This window comes from Microcebus murinus, chromosome 16 (genome assembly GCF_040939455.1).
Source record: "Microcebus murinus isolate Inina chromosome 16, M.murinus_Inina_mat1.0, whole genome shotgun sequence".
In the NCBI taxonomy this organism is placed as follows: domain Eukaryota; kingdom Metazoa; phylum Chordata; class Mammalia; order Primates; family Cheirogaleidae; genus Microcebus; species Microcebus murinus.
In genome coordinates, this window is record NC_134119.1 from 51,073,847 (window position 1) to 51,087,637 (window position 13,791).

Consider the following 13,791-nt stretch of genomic DNA (forward strand, 5'->3'; position numbering starts at 1 on the left):
AAATGTATTAAAAAAATTAGCCGGGCACGGTAGCGCATGCCTGTAGTCCCACCAGCTCAGAAGGCTGAGGCAGGAGGATCGCTTTAGCCTAGGAGTTTGAGGTTGCTGTCAGGGCGCTGTCGGTCACGTAAGCCTGTAATCCTAGCGCTTTGGGAGGCCGAGGTAGGAGGATCGCTTGATCTCAGGAGTTGCAGACCAGCTTGAGCAAGAGCAAGACCCCGTCTGGTCTCTACTAAAAATAGGAAAATTAGCAGGGCACGCTGTCGCCTGTAGTCCCAGCTACCCCAGAGGCTGAGGCAGGAAGCTCACTTGAGCCCCAAAGTCTGAGGCTGCAGTGAGCTATGATGACTGCACTGCACTCTAACCTGGGTGACAGAGCGAGACCCTGTCTCCAAAACAAACCAATGATACAACAAAAAAAATAGTACAAAATTTAAAACAATACAACTATTTGCATAGCATTTACATTGTATTAGGTATTATAAGTACTCTAGGGATGATTTAAAGTGTGTGGAAAGGTATGTGTAGGTTGTGTGCAAAATACTATGCCATTTTGTATCTGGGACTTGAGCATCTGGGGATTTGGTGATCTCAGAGGTCCTAGAACCAATCCCCAGGGATACTGTGTGATGACTATAGTCCGATGTACATATGTGACTTCAAGCAAACATTGTATAAAATAATAATGAAATGAACAGTATAATAAGAAGAAAACTGAAATACTGGACAGCAATAGCCCACAAGTTGTGCAGAGGGTCATCAGAGTCACAGTGCTCTGGGTTTTTTTCTATTTTGGGGAGAGGGGTTAAGATGTTGTCTAACATTAGGTCTTCTTATGCTGAAATTGCAAAAGACGTCATAATTAGCCATTTAAAAGACAGTGTATAGATTCCAAGCCAGCAGAAAGGTAAAAATGTAATACAAAAAAAAAATTTAGTGGAAAAAAATTTGATAAAAAACTAAAAGGTAAGAAAGGGAGGGAAAGCTAAGAAAAAAAATGACAGCACAGAAACGTCTCTTTCCAGGAATAGCAGGCTGTGATTCAGTCCAAACACTCCAGAGAAAACGACTAAAAGCAGTGGATAAATGATCTGAAAAACAAATCTTAAAAGAATTACAGAACTGAAAAGACTGAGGAATCACCAGGCCAAAACTGAAGAGAAGGGCCTCCAGCAATGGGAACAGTTGTTTCAGTCAAACCCTCCTCCTCAGAACAGCTAGCAAAGCTGGACAGCAAAATCTGTTTGCAAAATCTGTTTGCAGCACTGGAGCGCTACAAAGGCAGCAAAGATTTACAGGGCCAAGATTTGGGAGAAAGTTTCCCAGAGTGGTGAGGTGAGCATTTGGACCTGGGCTCCAAACCACCAGAGGACATTCCAATCATAACTGCAAGGTTCTTGGTGGACTCACAGGGCTATGGGACGGAATTCAGAGTTCACGCAGAGAGGCCCTGGTGAACACTTTAGGCTTTCAGTGGGGACCCCAAAGGGCTATACCCTAAAAGTAAAGGTGAACCAGGAACTGAAGCCCAGACTTGAATTGTCCTACAGGAACTGAAGCCCAGCCTTGAATTTCCTCAAGCCCAGAGTGAATTAAGGTGATCTGCTAACCTAGCCACCTGCCAGAAAAAAATGTGAATCTCCCTGCAGGAAGATAAAACCAACAAACAAAACAAAAATGAACAGAAACCTTCAATACATGATGCAGGAATGGATCCTGGATGAGGAAAAAAGGGTTTATAAAGTGCATGATTGGGATAATTCACAACTTGGACTATGTACTGTGTTTTACATGATAAAATTCTACCAGTGATAAATTCTAAAATTATTAAATGGCCTTTCCACACCACCCAGAGAGGGGTCCAACCAGTGTTGTTCTGGATTCCTCTTGCGACTTAAATGGAAAGTTTTACACTGTCCGGAGCCCTTGAAGTCCTACAAATCAAGGAGGAGGACATCCTCAAATTCCTTGCAGCAGGAACCTACTTAGGTGGCACCAATCTTGATGTCCGAATGGGACAGTACATGTGCAAAAGGAAAGTGATGACATCTGCATCGTAAATCTGAAGAGGACCCAGGAGAAGCTACTACTGACAAGTGATACCACTGCTGCCATCGATAACCCAGCTAATGGCAGTGTCATGTCCTCTAGGACTACTGGCCAGCAGGTTGTGCTGACGTTTGCAGCTGCCCCTGGAGCCACTCCTAGAACCTCCACTAACCAGGTCCAGGCAGCCTCCCAGGAGCTACATCTGCTGGTGGCTACTGACCCGACTCGGGCTGACCACCAGCCTCTCACAGAGGTATCTTATGTTCACCTACCCACATGCTGTGCGTGACACGGGCTCTCCTCTGTGCCATGTGGACTTTGCCATTGCATGCAACAAGGGAGCTCGCTCAGTGGGTCTGATGGCCTGGGACATTCTATACATGTATGGCATTGTCTCCTGTGAACACCTGTGGGAGGTCATGCCTGATCTCTACTTACGCAAAGACCCCAAAGGGACTGAAAAGGAAGAGTAGGCTGCTGCTGCCAAGCTGGGACCAAGAAGGACTTTTAGGATGAATGGACCACGCTACCTCCTGAGTTCACAGCTACCCAACCTGAGGTTGCTGACTGGTCTGAAGGCCTGCAGGTGCCTCCCGGGCCTGTTCAGCAGATTCCTGCTGAAAACCAGAGCACTCAGCTGGCCACAGAAGCCTGGCCTGCAGTGCCCACTCCCCAGGCTGCTGAATGGGCAAGATCAACCACTGAGTGGTCTTAAGCTATTCTTCCACAGCTCTTAGGATTGACAGAAAACAGGCCAGGCATGGTGGCTAACGCCTGTAATCCTAGTACTCTGGGAGGCCAAGGTAGGAGGATCACTTGAACTCAGGAGTTCGAGACCAGCCTGAGCAACAGCAAGACCCTGTCTGTACTAAAATAGAAAAAATTGGCCGGGCGTGGTGGCGCCTGTAGTCCCAGCCACTTGGGAGGCTGAGGCAGGAAGATTGCTTGAACTCAGGAGTTTGAGGTTGCTGTGAGCTAGGCTGATGCCATGGCACTATAGCCCTGGCAACAGAGTGAGACCCTGTCAAGGAAGGAAGGAAGGAAGGGAGGGAGGGAGGGAAGAAGGAAGGAAGGAGATTGACAGAAAATAAATATCAGTTTCTAAGGGAAAAAAAGGAAAGAAAAAAGAAAAAAAGAAAATTATTAAATGACTTAATTGCATTACAGTTGTGAATGGAGATATCCTTATTCTTTTGATATCCATGCTGAAGTATTTAGAGGTAATGGGTTGCTATGGCTATACTTAAAATGGTTCTGAAAATTAAAACAAAAAACTATAATATGATTACATATATAGAGAAAAATAAAAGCAAATATAGCAAAATGTTAACAATCGGCACTCCCTGGTGGTCTAGTGGCTAAAAAAAAAAAAAGAATTGGAAGATTTGGTGGAAAGTATGTACTATTATTATAACTTTTCTAAGAGCTTGAAACTTTTCAAAATTAAAACATTAAAAAAGTATAAAAACTTCAAGAAAGCTTAGTGAAAATTTATTTAATTACACATTATCAATCAGTCTATTTTATTGTATGTAAATCACACCTTAATAAAGCTCGTTATGGCCGGGCGTGGTGGCTCATGCCTGTAATCCTAGCACTCTGGGAGATCGAGGCAGGCGGATTGAGGTCAGGAGTTCGAAACCAGCCTGAGTGAGACCCCATCTCTACTAAAAATAAAAAGAAATTAATTGACCAACTAAAAAATATATATAAAGAAAAAATTAGCCAGGCATGGTGGTGCATGCCTATAGTCCCAGCTACTCGAGAGGCTGAGGCAGGAGGATCGCTTGAGCCCAGGAGTTTGAGGTTGCTGTGAGCTAGGCTGATGCCACGGCACTCACTCTAGCCTGGACAACAAAGCGAGACTTTGTCTCAAACAAAAAAAAAATTAAAAAATAAAATAAAATAAAAAATAAAGCTCGTTAAAAACAGTGGTTTAATAGCAGATTAGACCCAATTGAAGAAAGAATTAAATTAATAATGTTTTATGGGTTTAAAATATATCTAAAGAATTAAAATTTCTGACAAGAACAGCATAGATCTTGAGAGGGGAATAAATGGAGTGTGAGAGACTGAATAAAGGCCCCCGGAGATGCCCGTCACCTATATGGTGAAGGGCTTTGCAGGTGTGATCACGCTAAGGCTGTTGGACGGGGAGATGATCAGGAGGACCCTACACGTAATCCCAGTGTCCGTATGCGGTGTGGCAGAGGGAAATTGACACAGAAGAGGTTTGATGACGTCAGAAGAGAGACAGATTTGAAGATTGTTCTAAAATTTGTCCCCAGGATTTGTTTTAAATAGGTTTGGTGAGACACGCAGACACAGATGTGACAGTCAAGCCCTTCAAAGGAAGGGCTTATGGAATGTCCCAGGAAGGCCTGGCATGTATATATAGACGATGTGATTTCGATTTCGATTTTGGGTATCTGTGAGGCAAGAGATTCCCATAAATCTCTACCCAGGTGGCAACTTTTAGGTAACTGCCCAATAATTTACAATAAATGTGCAGAAGAGAACATGTGCTGGCCAGGGCACCCAGTGCTGCCTGAATTTTTGCCAAGTGTGCCGTGTCTTGGGTCCCATCCTTCATAAGTGGCGTCTTGGCTAAGGAAGGAAGGCACCAGTGTCCCACTGAGCTCTGTCACGAAGGATGGCTGGCATAGCACAGCTCCGTCATGTAGCCCCTCCCTCTGCAGGTGTGTGGCTCCAGCCTGCCTTGGTGGCTGTGCTGAGCTTGTTTCCATGACCCAGAACACAATGGGCAGCTGGGTGTGGGGGCCATAGGCTCAGGGTCTTTGAGAGCCTCTGTTTCCAGGAGAGCCCAGTAGGTGCCCAGTCATTTGTTGTTTTAATGGGGTAGCACGAGGCCAAAAGGAGTAGTTTCTTGCGTAAGGAGCCCCTGGGCACCTCATGGCCGTTGTGAGTGGCTGAGAGACTCCAGCGGGGCTGAGAAGAGGCTGGCAAAGCCCCTACGGTAAAGGAGTCTCTGGGTGCGCCAATCAGAGCGCCTGTTGATTTTATTTTGGAAGTAGGTGTCTGTGATGAGTGTGTTAAATAAATGACCTTGGAGGAGGATGTCCTTAAGGTGATGTTGAATGTGCTCCTGGAGAAGGTAGATGTCGCTAGGATCTTGCCTGCACAGACTGGGTGTGGAGCTGCGGAGGTCCTGGGGTGGCCTGAGGGGGGGTTGTGTCCCTTGGAGTCAGCGGCAAACTGCAGCTGGGAGCTGCGGAGCCAGCACAGAACAGAAGGTGCTGCCACACCTGTGGGGCGGCAGGTCTGCCGGTGTGACTGGCAGGGTCAGTCCCTTTAACACCATTGGATACCGGGTATGGGGCCTCCCGTGGGGCCACACCATCAGTTTGTAGCATTCCGTCATCCCTACCCTTGATCTTGCCAGCTAGAAACCCAGGCCAAATTGAGCTGATATTTTAGCCATCCCAGGCCACGTTTTCAGTTTCTTTCTCTGACTGATGGGAGGAAGGGAGACGGAGGGGAAGCAGCCTCGCTTGGGTGCCCCCATCCCCAACATAGACACTCACTTTCTATTGTTCCTCTTAAACAAAACCTGGGTTATTTTCTCTTAAAATCTGGCTTACATCTCTAAGTGGATAATTTTTTTTCCTGTCTGTCCTGATTGTATTGACTATATTTCTTATTTTCTGTGTTCTTTTTTCTTTCACTTTTCTTTTTTTTATATAAAGAGAAAGCTGGGCTGGGCATGGTGGCTCACGCCTGTAATCCTAGCACTCTGGGAGCCCGAGGCGGGCGGATTGCTTGAGGCCAGGAGTTCGAAACCAGCCTGAGCAAGAGTGAGACCCCATCTCTACCATAAATAGAAAGAAATTAATTGGCAAACTAATATGTATAGAAAAAATTAGCCAGGCATGGTGGCACATGCCTGTAGTCCCAGCCACTTGGGAGGCTGAGGCAGAAGGATCACTTGAGCCCAGGAGTGTGAGGTTGCTGTGAGCTAGGCTGACACCACGGCACTCACTCTAGCCTGGGCAATAAAGTGAGACTCTGTCTCAAAAGAAAAAAAAAAAAAGAGAAAGCTGGAAAATCACTTTTTTTTTCAGAGACAGGGTCTTGCTATGTTGTCCAGGCTGGAGTGCAGTGGTGTCATCATAGCTCACTGCAGCCTTGAACTCCTGGCCTCTAGTGATCCTCCTTCCTCAGCCTCTCAAGTAGCTGAGACTACAGGCACCTCCACACCTGGCTACTTTTTCTATTTTTCATGGAGACAGGGTCTTGCTGTGTTGCTCAGGCTGGTCTTAAACTCTTGGGCTCATTGGATGCTCCCACCTCAGCCTCCCAAAGTGCTGGGATGAGAGGCGTGAGCCACCACGCCTGGCCTCTTCTGCATTCTTGGTGTGCGGGCACTGGGGCCTTTGTCCTGGAGATAGCGCCCCTCTCAGAGCTAGCAAATTCTTAGAGCTAGCAAAATGACCCCCCTTCAGACACAAACCGCCCAATTCAGGGCCCACAGCTATCTCCTTTATCTGACTCTCACACACCCTCTGTCACCCCAGGGTGAGGTACAGACAACTAGGAACTGCCCCTGAGGCCAAGGGCCAAGGGAAATTATTCAAACTTTCCAATCCTACGTCAGGAGCTTCCACCCTCCCTCACCCCAGTAAAGGCTCTGGCCATGTCCCTCCCTCCTGCTCCTGCCCTGACCAAAACTGGGGCCTCACCTGCAGCCCTGTGGGGCATGAGGGTGTGGCGTGGCTTGCCTCTTCTCTCGGGAAATGTAAATGATAACCTTCTAAAGGCAGTTGTCTCCATATCTGTCACCTTACCATGCCTGATTAAAACAAGTCCCAGGACAAATTTTAGAAACAATGTGCTCCCATGATGGTTTGGATGTGGAAGGGGCCAGGTGCTTTGCCTCTGGAGGGAACGTGACCTGCCAACACCTTCAGCATATGAAGAGGTCTGGTGCCATCTTAGACCAAGAATATAAAGGCATGAAGACAGCATGGCCCTGGCACAGATGGACAAAGGACCATGCATGAAGACAACAGGTCCACACAAGGGGATGGACTGGTGGGCAGCGGATGGTTCCCCTCCAAGGCCCCAGAGGGAGCCTTGGTCCTGTGTCACGTGGTCGTGTAAAATTCGCCAGGCTGAGACACTGTAACCACGGCGGTTCCCGTCTTGCTGGATGGGCACTGGAGAGGCGGTGGGCACCTCTGGGGCCTGGCCAAGGGGAAGCTGAGTTGTGGGAACGTCAGCTGGGGTTAGTAGCGTCTATTCATGTCCTTCCCAGCCACTTCCTTTACCAGCCAAGTGCAGACCACACATCCTGGGGCAGAAAACAGCTTCCAGGAACACTCCTGGCAACTCACGAAGACGAGTGAATCACAGGAACTTTTGGAAAAGGATTAAAGATCTGGCTGCTTTAACAGGAAACTCTGACATCAACAAGATGACACAGAACCCTCATACTCTGTGTTGCAAACACATGATGTAGCAAAGCTCCCCACAGTAGGCATTTTAGATTAGTCACCTCAGAAGAAAAACGTAAGGCCCCAAAGCTCCAGCTTATAGAGGACACAAAATTGACAAAGTTTTCTCCAAATTGGACAACAGTCTTACCAAGGTATATGATGGAACTAGTAATGAGTCGTCAAGCACAAACTTTTTTAAACAGGTCATGATTGTTTTTTTTTTAAGCAGCCATGCTAGAGAGACTAAATTATCTTTCTCTTTTCTCTTTGGAAAATTATATTGCAAAACTGTTATAAGAGGCCGGGCGCGGTGGCTCACGCCTGTAATCCTAGCTCTCTGGGAGGCCGAGGCGGGCAGATCGCTCGAGGTCAGGAGTTCGAAACCAGCCTGAGCAAGAGCGAGACCCCGTCTCTACTATAAATAGAAAAGAAACTAATTGGCCAACTAATATATATAGAAAAAATTAGCCGGGCATGGTGGCTCATGCCTGTAGTCCCAGCTACTTGGGAGGCTGAGACAGAAGGATCGCTTGAGCCCAGGAGTTTGAGGTTGCTGTGAGCTAGGCTGACGCCACGGCACTCACTCTAGCCTGGGCAACAAAGCAAGACTCTGTCTCAAAAAAAAAAAAAAAAAAAAAAAAAACTGTTATAAGAAATGATAGAAGATGTAGATGAAAAATATGCTGTGGCAGGCCACTATAAATAATAATTATGCTACTTTCTGGATTTTGTGACCTTTGTGCTATCAGTCAACATTTTTTGTTTCTGTTTTTGTTTGAGACAGAGTCTCGCTTTGTTGCCCAGGCTAGAGTGAGTGCCGTGGCGTCAGCCTAGCTCACAGCAACCTCAAACTCCTGGGCTCAAGCAATCCTACTGCCTCAGCCTCTCGAGTAACTGGGACTACAGTCATGCGCCACCATGCCCGGCTAATTTTATATATATATATATATATATATATATATATATATTAGTTGGCCAATTAATTTATTTCTATCTATAGTGGAGATGGGGTCTTGCTCCCACTCAGGGTGGCTTCGAACCCCTGACCTTGAGCAATCCGCCCGCCTCGGCCTCCCAGCGTGCCAGGATTACAGGAGTGAGCCACCGCGCCCAACTCAGTCAACTTTTTAAAATGTTGTGATTTCTTCTCTTATTTGGAGTAGATATATATCTAATTTTATAATAATTATTTTGCATTTTTCTTGAAGAGAGCCCTATTGGCTTGAGGCTGCCCCACACCCAGCCACCTGCCGTGTGGCAGAGGTGCCCCAGAGCCCTGGGAGGAGTGGACCACACAACAAGCCAGGACCCCACCCACAATCAGCCCTGGCTGGCTCAGAGATGTCAGTGTGAGAGGGAAACAAGGCTCCCGTACTAGAGGAGCATCTGCATGACGTTAGTGGCAGCAGGTGCTTAAGTAGGACACCACCCAGAGCAGAAGGGAAAGGCTTGGTCATTCAGACACAGTGACAACTAAGAACGTCAGAAGCCACCTCTGAAGGGTGCAGCCACCCCGCCGTGGAGGGAGGTGGGGCCCACATCCTGCATTTACCAATTAACCCATTTGTTAATTGCTGAATTTTGTTTGTAACCTCAAAGTCAACACTCACTGTGCCTCCACGGCCATTCATGAATGTGCTCAGAGCAAGGAAGACGGAATCACGGGCTTGCCCTGCTGCGCTGGAGCGAGGCCACACTCTACCTTCTCCTTCCCACTCAGCCTGCAAACAATCATCCTTTTCATGGTCTACTCAGTGCCACATTTTCTGCATCTTTGTGCTTCTTTTGGTGATTTTGATCTTTAAAACGGCCCCACGCCAAGTGCCAAAGTGCTGCCAGTGTCCCGAAGCACAAGCAGCTGTGATGGGCCTCACAGAGAAAACGTGCATAGGTGAGCCTTGTCCAGGTGCGAGCGGTAGCGCTGTTGGCCGTGAGCTTGATGGTGATGAATCAACAATATTTATATACACAGTGGGGTTTTTCTGGAGAACATTTAAAAATATTTATTTTAAAAGACAATAAGAATCCATTCAATGTTAACATAAAACACATAACTATTTTCCCAAACAAAATTTAGCGAGAATAATGACCATTGTTCAAATCTCTTTAAAGTTTGGCTTAACAGAAGGCAGCGGAATTCCCATACCTGCTGCTTCTTCAACCTGTTGCAATAGGTTGTAAAATCTGGCTTCATGCAGGCAGACACTTAGAAATGGAGGGAAATTTAATAGCCTTCTCAGCTAACAGTATTCTTTGACACTATCCCACAAATTGACAAATCCCATAAACCTGGTTCCTGGTTTTTAGTCAATTCTCATAAAAATTATCTCCAAAGCTATGACATTGTTAGGATGCAATATCAAAAATTAATATATATGTGTAATAAATATATATTGAATAAAGGTGTCCTTAAACAGAACCACACAGAAAACTAGGTGATGTATTGACTGAGTGCCAAAAATGTGACCAGAGGCTGGCAGGAACCTAACTCAGTATTTCCCCTAAAAGCAATGGTTCAGTATTCCCTAATTCAGTGTTCATGGTGTACAGTTACTGTCATCCTTGATAGAACAGAACTATCTTGAACAATGAGAATCAACTGTAATGGATGAAAGAATCACTTCCAGAATATATAAAGAATTCCTACAAATCAATAAGAAAAAGAAATTAAATAGAAAACACATTTAACAGAGCCTCACAAGAAGAGCTGCAAATGGCAGACAAATCTGTGACAAGGTGTAAGCCTGCCTTGCCATCTGACACTGAGTCAAAACCACACTGAGATACCACAGCACCCCTCCAAGAAAGGCTGAAATTTGAAACTCCTAGTGTCGAGGGTTGGCAAAGAATGTACAGCAGTGGGAAGTTTCCTACATTGCTGATGGAAGTATGAATTTTTATTTTTTTGTGGATTTTTGGGAAAATGTTTGGGATTATCTTCTAAAGGTGAACATTGGACGGGCACTGTGGCTCACACCTGTAATCCTAACAGTCTGGGAGGCTGAGGCGGGCAGAACGCTCAAGGTCAGGAGTTTGAAACCAGCCTGAGCAAGAGCGAGACCCCATCTCTACTAAAAAAACAGAAGGAAATTAATTGGCCAACTAAAAAAAAAAAAATATATATATATATACAAAAAATTAGCTGGGCATGGTGGCGCATGCTTGTAGTCCCAGCTACTCAGGAGGCTGAAGCAGAAGGATTGCTTGAGCCCAGGAGTTTCAGCTAGGCTTATGCCAGGGTATTCTAGCCTGGGCAACAGAGTGAGACTGTGACTCAAAAAAATAAAATAAAATAAAATAAAATAAAATAAAATAAAATAAAATAAAATAAAATAAAAGTGAACATAGCATGTACTGTGACCCAGTGGTTTACTCCAGCAGATATGTGGATATGTGTGCATGTGGTGTCCAAACACAAGGACAAGAATGTTCAGGAAACATTATTCATAGTAGCCAAGATCTGGCAGTAATCCTCAAGCCTATTAACAATAAAATAAATAGGCTGGGTGTGGTGGCTTACGCCTGTAATCCTAGCATTTTGGGAGGCTGAAGTGAGAGGATTGCTTGAGCTCAGGAGTTTGAGACCAGCCTGAGCAAAAGTGAGATCCCATCTCTACTAAAAATAGAAAAAAAAAAAATTAGCTGGGCATGGTGGCACCTGTAGTCCCAGCTACTCAGGAGGCTGAAGCAGGAGGATCGCTTGAGCCAAGGAGTTCAAGGCTGCAGTGAGCTATGACCACACCACTGCACTCCAGCCTGGGAGACAGAGCAAGACTCTAAAAAATCAATCAATCAATCAATCAACTGTAGTATGTACCTACAACGGAATAGCAGCAATTGATGTGCAATTTAATTTGCAGCAGCAAAGGAAAGGACTGGTCCTTGGAGCTCAAAACAAAATGTCGAGTGAGAGAAGCCAATCACCAACACAGACTCTGCTGTTTCCTGTGCAGTTAGTTCAGCATGGGCTAGAATAGTTGATGTGTGTGAGTTTCCTAGGGTTGTCATAGCAAAGTACCACAGACCGGGTGGCTTAAACAGAAATTTGTCATTTCAAAGTTCTGGAGGCTGGAAGTCCGATATCAGGGTGTGGACAGAGGTGGTTCCTCCTGAGGCTGCAAGGGAGCACCTGTCCCAGCCTCTTTCCAGCTCCCGGTGGGTGCCAGCATCCTTGGCCTTCCTGGGCTTGCAGAAACACCTCCCCGACCTCTGCCTCATCTTCTCGTGCCGTTCTCCCTGTGCACGTGTGTTTCCCCTTTTTATAAGGACACCATTATACTGGATTAAGGCTCACCCTAAAGACCTCATTTTAACTTGATCACCTCTGTAAAGACCTCATCTCCAAATAGAGTCACATTCCGAGGTGCTGGGGTTAGGATGGCAACATATGAATTTGGGGGACAAAATTTTACCCATAACAATGTGGTTAGACTTAAGCATAGTGGCTTCCTTGGGGAGCAGGGAGGGAAGACAGCCCTCGCCAGAGCCTGACTGTGTCAGCACCCTGATCCCTGACTTCCCATCGTCCCAAACTGTGGGAAAGGCACTCCTCATTTAAGCCACCCGGTCTGCAGTTTCGGCTATGATGCCAAGCTGACCAACACAGGGTGGGAAGGGAGCAGGGGACGTAGAAGAGGCTCTCCACCGGAGTGGGCAGTCCCGGCAGCCCTTTCAGCGAAAAGCTGCGAATTGTTTTGAAAGTTTGTGTGTATGTGTGTGTGTGGGGGTTGATGGAAATATTGTTCGCCTGCTGGATCAGAAAGCACAGTCAAGTTCGAGCAGACATGGTCAGATGTGGGTTTTCCTTCTTGAAGCTCTCTACTTTCTCCTGAATGGGGAAAAGAGTGTCCTTAAATACTGCTTTTCCTCAGAAGTCAGCTGCAGTCTGTGCTATGTGGAGCAGGCTTCCTAAGCCTGTCTCCTGGGCAGCAGGGCTGGGTCACAGTCTTCCCAGGGCCAAGAGGCAGGTGGGGCCTGGGGCTAGGCTGTCCTGGTGACCTGCCATCTGGCCCAGGGCAGGTGCAGGAGTATGGCCTGGCAGAAGCGGACAGAGAGGAGACAAGGGTTAGGGTTAGGATTAGGGTGAGAGAGAAGGGGTGGAGCCCAGTTCCTCCCAGCTGTCTGACTGGAAGGTGCAGGAACTAAGGGGTCGTAGACCCAGCTGAATGCTCCAGGGGAAGGGGCAGCATGCACTGACTCCTCTGGGCCCTGGGCTAGGACTCCCTTGGTCCTTAAACAGTCTGCCCCAGGGCCCTGGCACTGGTGATTCCTCTGTCTGGACGCTTTCTGGTGGCCACAGGCCAGCTGCTCCTGGTCACTGAGCCGTCTCTCTCTATCCATAGCTGGCATCGAGACACTAGGCATTTCAGGCTTGTTTATTCCTGTTTGCTGTTGGCTGCCCAGAACACAGCTCCTGGAGGGCAGAGAGGCCCCTGGATGCATGTGGCCGCACCTCCTGCATCCCCCCACCTCCAGCAGATGCTCCACCAACGGTTTCTCAGCAAATGACCACGCCTCCAGGCTTTGAGCACCCAGGCTCTCCTTTCTCTTTGGGCTGGGTCCCTGGCACCATCCTCTCTCCTGGACACAGGGCCCACGCTCCACTCCTGGGATCAGAGGGCAACTGTCCCTCTCCCTCCCTCCCTGGCCTCAGGAGGCTCTAGTACACCCAGGCATTTCCTGGAATCCTTGTGGTCATCAGCCCCCCTGAGACATTATCCTCCCCTGGCTGTGCCCTGTCCGGGTTTTCCTTTTCCTTTGTCCTCACACTGCTGCACATCCCTGGAGCATGCCCTTCTCCTGAGGCCCTGCAGGCTCCTGCTCTGCCGCCCAGGGTGAGGGGCCTGGCTCCAGAGGCCCCTGAGGACAGGCAGGTACCACGTGGGTCCCCCAGGAAGCCCCTTGGCCAAGGATGCCCAGCGCAGCCAGCGCGGACTACAATCCAGGTTAGGCCCTCAGGAGCGGGGACTGCTGCCAGTGGTGAGGGCAGGGTGGCCTTCGTGGACTTGTCCCCAACCGTCACTAGTATCACTTGGACAAGACGAAGTGATGTCCCTCCACGAAGCCCCTCGGCGTCCCGAGGGTCCCCCATGGCCAGATCCAGGAGAGCTGGGAGCAGAGGCGGGGAAGGGTGGTGGAGGAGGCCCGGTGAGGGACGGACAACCCGGACCTCCCTGCTGGCAGGGGGGCACAGTTACGCCCGGGGACAGTGCGGCTCCGCGGCCCCCTTGCCGTGGGGACGCTACCCGATCCTGGGGAACCTGTGCCCGCAGCGCAAGTTCGGCGC